General features: G+C 38.0%; 1 protein-coding gene across 1 annotated transcript in view; it reads right to left on the bottom strand.

Annotated features, from left to right (window-relative positions):
* The window catches only part of LOC311228392 (actin-binding protein WASF1-like), a 174,439-nt gene that overhangs the window by 7,844 nt on the left and 160,595 nt on the right, over positions 1–6,000 (bottom strand).

Below are 6,000 nucleotides of genomic sequence, written 5' to 3'. Positions count from 1 at the left end.
GAGGAAAGGTTTTATCTGTAGCTAACATGTTTGTTTATACATGGATGACAGCGGAAAGATTGGCAGAGCAGATAAACCCCAACAGCCGTGAGCTTGGCATCTTTTATATAACCGTAGATGTGACGGCAACCTTTGTCAAAAGCATAAATGATAAACGTCGAGCGGCACCTTCTTTTATCCGGCAGCCATCAACTTGTACGCGTCGCCTGCACTCACACACTCTTGAGGATGCGTGGGTGAACCAGCTGCTACCACGAAGGCCATCTCAATACAAAAGCCTGACACCTTCGCCAAAAGAGATTTATTTTCTATTCAGAGAGAAACGCGTGGGGCGGCGTGTGTCGGCAGAAAGAGGGGGGGAGAAGAAGTTGAAGAGGATGGAGTTCTCTTCCTCAAGCACCCCGGAGGCTGTGGTAGTATTAGGGCTAGACAGACAGTATATTGGCAAGCCTATGTTAGCCTTTTACCAACAGATCGTTATCAGTGAGTGACAAGTGCCCATGGAATTCCTCACGACAATATAACGACAGCGTAACAAGGACTGCATGAAGCGCCATGGACTGCATGTTGTAGCATCCTCTACTTTTTCTTGAAAGACGATATCATTGTTCTTCTTATAAAGTATAAAGTTCTATCAACATAATATTTTATATATATATATTTGCAAGAAAATCTCTTCAGAAAAGAAAGGAATACAGTTATAAAACAGGATGGGGTGAATAGAAAGAGAGACAGAGAGGGAGAGAGAGAACATAGCTAGAAGATTGATTGTTGTAAAAGAAAGAAAAAAAAAACAAAAAGAAAGAAAATCAATCAGACATTTCTCATGCTTTCCTCCTGATCTGAGGTCAGCTGTCAGGGTCCTGCTATACTGTAGAACAGCTAATATCCTCCCTGGACTAAACACGTTATTGATGCAGCCCTCCTCCTCGACCTTCCCTTGGTCTTCACCTTCGATCCACTGCCCGCCCATCCATCACTCACTCACTCACTCACCCCCTTCCTTCCATCCATCCATCCATCACTCTATTCCTCCTCTCTTCTGCCCACGCTCCAACAGAGCAGAAAATACAGAAAAGGGGAGGAGCTCTATCCTAGCGTGTTTCAAACCCCCCCCCCCGAAAAAACAACAACATGGGTTGTTACTCGATATGGCTGCTTGATCCCTGAGACGCAGGCAAACAAAAGAAATGGATGAGGTACCGTGCTTCATGGGACAGGATGCTTTCGTGTGTGCGTGTGTGTGTGTGCGTGTACAAGTACAGTACAACAAAAATAAGTTTGGCAGCCAACCAGCGGGCAAATGTAACTGTAAAGTGCAACAGTAATATACAATGTACAAGTCATTAAACTGGGTATAATATAAAGTATATAAATTAGTACTACTCAGTGTGGTGCTAATCAGATGTATGTAATATTAATATGTACAGTGATACAGGTATAAAGACTGTATGTTGTATGTAGTATGTTAGTAGTCGTACTGGTCAGCAGCGTAACTAGTAAGAGTAGGTAAGGGATATGTACAGATATATATAGTATCTTTTTTTTTTTATCCACTTTTTCTCCCATTTTCTATATTTTCTCCCATCCCAATTTCGTATCATCCAATTCAACCCTCCCCTGTCACGAACGCTGTTTCTTGCCTCCCACAAGCCGGCTGCAATGTGGACTAAGTCATACATAGCACAAGTCCCCTCCGGTACTTGAGGTAACAGCAGTCGCATCTTTTCACCTGCGCAGCTCGATCTCTCAGTGGCGAGGAGTAACGCGTGGGAGGCTCACGCTGACCCCGACACTTCCTGATTCTACTGCGCAGGCGCACCAACCGACCTGTAGGAGTCGCTGTCCACAACGCCCGATCCCCACCCATCAGTTTCCCACCCCCTAATACGGCCAATGTGTATTAGTATGAACGACCAGCTAAACTGAAAGCAAATGTGGAGCGCTGGGCTCGAACAGGCGAGCCCAGCGGCTCTGCATTCGTGGCGAGCGCCTTGCCCACTACGCCACGTAGCCGCCAGATATATATAGTATCTACAGATATGTAAACGCATTATGTGCAGGTATGTACAGACAACAGTGCATATATACAGTATATATATGGTAATAATAAATATATATTAGGGCTGTCTATCGCGTTAATTAGATAAATTAATTACACAGCAAATGATTGCGTTATGAAAATTAACTAAAAATGTATTAAATTTTTTTTTTAATAAAAATGTATCTCATTCATAAGAATGTAGAATACACATTTAAAAAACTTTTTTTTATATGGTCCATTTGCATGTTCTTTGTATCTGATTCTAGGGACATCTATGGATCTCAGGGAATGTATTCCCAGTGTCAGAAATACTGTGTCTGTTACTAGGCTTGAGTAAATTGTAATGAACCAAATGAGAATATCAATAAAACATTTTTTTATCTTTGACTGAATAACACCATGCTCAAATTGACCAGACCTGAAAAATCGAAGCAAATTAATCAATGGAAGATGATTAAACAGAAGGTTTTGTAGATACAGTACTATGAGGGCCGACGTTCCACTCTACTGGTTAAAATTACTTACTCGTGAGTAGTACGTTCGTTGATAAAGAAAAATAATGTCCACAGCCGCTCCAGTGTAAAACAAAGATATCCAAATGGTTTATTTCTCTTCCACAGCGAAGTCTTTCTTTACAGAAGTGGTCCTAAATCTATTTACCTAAATATTCACGTCACTACTACAAGGTAAGAAAACTGTATTTTCCCAGTCTCCAAAATCACCTGCGACTCGACACATGCAAATTCCTCCACACTGGAAAGCCGAAAATCTATGTTGTTTAGTCTATCTGTAAGCCGAAAATCTATGTTGTTTAGTCTATCTGTTCAGTAGCGCTCAGCACGGTTTCAAGATGCACACTGACTGAGAGAATTGCTGAATATATAGATACACAAATGTTCTAGAAGTTTCGGTCATGACATCACCACAAAAATGTTCTAGAATGTTCGATATTCTAGAATGTTCGGCTATGACATCACCACAAATGTTCTAGAATGTTCGATGTTCGGCTATGACATCATCACAACTGTTCTAGAATGTTCGACCATGACATCACACTGTGACATCACAAATGTTCTAGAATGTTCTATTATGACAATTATATAATACAATAACCTAAATATATAGCTTTGGCTCCTACAAGTACTGAATTCTGCCATCCGGACACATGCAATTTGAAATATGATTATAGAATATAGAATATCAGGCATAAAATGGTTATGCGATTAAAATGCGATTAATTAGATTAATTAATTACAAATCCTGTAATTAATTAGATTAATTTTTTTTATCGCCTGACAGCACTATATATATACAGTATATAAAGCATTATTGTACATTATTATCATACAGAGTTATGTGGGTTATATGTGTATATATATATAATATTTTACGCTTATGTATTATAACATTCTATAAAGTGTGAAGGTTAACGCACTGAATAGGTTCTCCCTGGCTTGTACATAGGTTTAGCTGGTGCAGTTGTGATTATTATGGTGTAGTTTTACACTATTAAAAACACATTTATTGTGTCTGTGTGCATCTGTGCATGTGTGTATATGCGTATGTGTGCCTGTGTGCATGTGTGTATCAGTGGCGTCGTTAGCCCTGGGCTTCCGGGGCTTTAGCCCCGGATGTTTTTCTCCTAGCCCCGGATCTAAAAAAAAAAAAAAAAAAAAAAAAAAAGTTTACATTTTTTTTTTTTTTTTTTTACTTTTTTTTTATGTCAGCATCCCCATTGTCTTTGCTGAATGTTTGTTAGTGTTTGGTATTTTTTGTTGGTTTTTAGTACATTTTTAGTAAGTAGTTTTCATTTGATCCTATAATTTTTCATTCACCGATTTGTGGACTTTTTTTTTAGTGTCCTGAAAGGCGCCTTATAAATCAAATGCATTATTATTATTATTATTATTATTATTATTATTATTATTATTATTATTATTATTATTATTATTATTATTATTATTATTATTATTATCATCATCATCCAGGAGGGAAAAGACACTTTGGATAGTAGGGACTGCATCTCTGCCTGTCCTGACCAGGAAACACTTTGCAACTGTGATCTCCTCTGGCAATAGTTGGATATTGTAATGTGTGGCGAGGGGTTGCAGCAATTCCACTGAGAGAAACTGGTCTGAGGCTGGATAACATGCCTGTATGCCTCTCATAAGTTGTTATCCAACTCATGAGAACCTGCTCTCAAGCTCTGGATAGAACAGTCTCTGTCTCAGCTGATCTCCTGAGCTGAGGTCTGAGCTTGTGCCACAAGATGCCATTACATATGGCCTTTGTCCTGTCATACATGTCCACTGCCATCTCTGAGGTGCGATAACCTTTGAGTGTGTCCTGCACTGTGCTTTTAAATAGTACAGATAGGTATTGAAGATGTGCACTTTAACGCAGCAGCACCTGGAGCCTCCATACCCATGTCCAGTGTCCACTGACAAAGACATGCTCATGATACTGTGATAAACTATAATAAGCTTTAATCGAACCCTGGTTCATTTCCTCGGATAGTCCGGTTGGTTTGGGGTGGTGTGAAAGCTCATTCACTCTTGCAAGTGAACCCTGCATTTGAGATGTGAATGCAAAGCGGACCAAAGGCAGGAAAATACCCCAAAATCTAATATCTTTTTTATGAGACTTTTTTTTTCGATTGCTTAAGCATGATTTTTAAAACGGGGCCCGGTGTTTCAAAACACACAATTAGCACAACCACACACACAATTATCAGAACACCTCAGATCCTTTGCTAAATTAAACACTTGTCAAAACCATACACTAATTTAAAAAAACTACATTTTGTTACTATATGAAACACACGTTTTATATGACTTAATTCTGTTTGAACCAGTTACTCACACTGCTGTGCTTAACCTAAAACACATTTAGCTATTCTACTTCTCAGTGATTAGAGTACTGTAAGTGAAGTACGCAGAGAATGTGCAAATATACAATAAATTCACCAAACACTACACAAGACCAATGCTGTAGACTGATGAAAATATTATTTATTTATCTACATATACCCAAATCAATGATGCAGACTGCTGGAAAAAAACATTTTCTCTCCATATACCCAAATCAATGATGCAGACTGATGAAAATATAAATTTTCTCGCCATATAACCAAATCAGTCAACATTTCAACATGGAGAATCACAACAAAACATGTCCCAGTTTTCATGCTACTATGTGCATAACACTGTAAGCTCAGCAAATATCAGACAAACATAAAATACTGTATCCAGTAGGCCTACAGGTTAAAATTACAGTAAAACAAAAACAATTTTGAAAAAATTTAAATAGAGTACAGAAAATACTAGACATTATCTCTTTGCCTAGCTGGATCTGGCAAGATACTTTTTTGCTCTGTGTATTGTTTTGCAAAAAGTGTGAGGCTGACATTGTGCTTATAGAGGTGCAAATCTGGGCCTATGTTTTGCTCCTTGAGTGTAATGTTTTGATAATTGTGTAATACTTTTGATTTGAGTGTTTATGCAATTGAAGAAAACTGTAAAGACTAGAGATTAACTGTTTATTTCTTTTGTACATAGGCTGTGCATATGTTTGTTTGTTTGTTTATTTGCTTATGTGTATGATTCTTAACTGTTTTTATTTTGTTATTGGTGTATATGTGTGTATGTATGTACAGTATATGTATATATATATATGTGTATATATGTATATTTGTACTCCTGTTGGGGCCTCTTGGACCAGATCAATGTTTTATCTGGCTAAATAAAGGTTAAATAAATAAATAAGAAACTGATGATTTGGTCCTGTTAACTTTGAATTTTCTATGGGGACTGCCCAGATCCCTCTCATGGACATGGACCTCACTTTGAGAACCTCTAATGATTCTAGTTCTTCAGTATTCATCTCTAATTACTCTAAAATTGTGTATTACTGTGTTTAAAAAAAAAAAAAAAAAAAAAAAAGGGGGGGGGGGGGGG

Source organism: Notolepis coatsorum, assembly GCF_963971535.1.
Source record: "Notolepis coatsorum genome assembly, chromosome: 5".
In the NCBI taxonomy this organism is placed as follows: domain Eukaryota; kingdom Metazoa; phylum Chordata; class Actinopteri; order Aulopiformes; family Paralepididae; genus Notolepis; species Notolepis coatsorum.
Note: the sequence above shows the minus strand (reverse complement) of the source record. Positions and strands in the feature narration are given on the sequence as shown.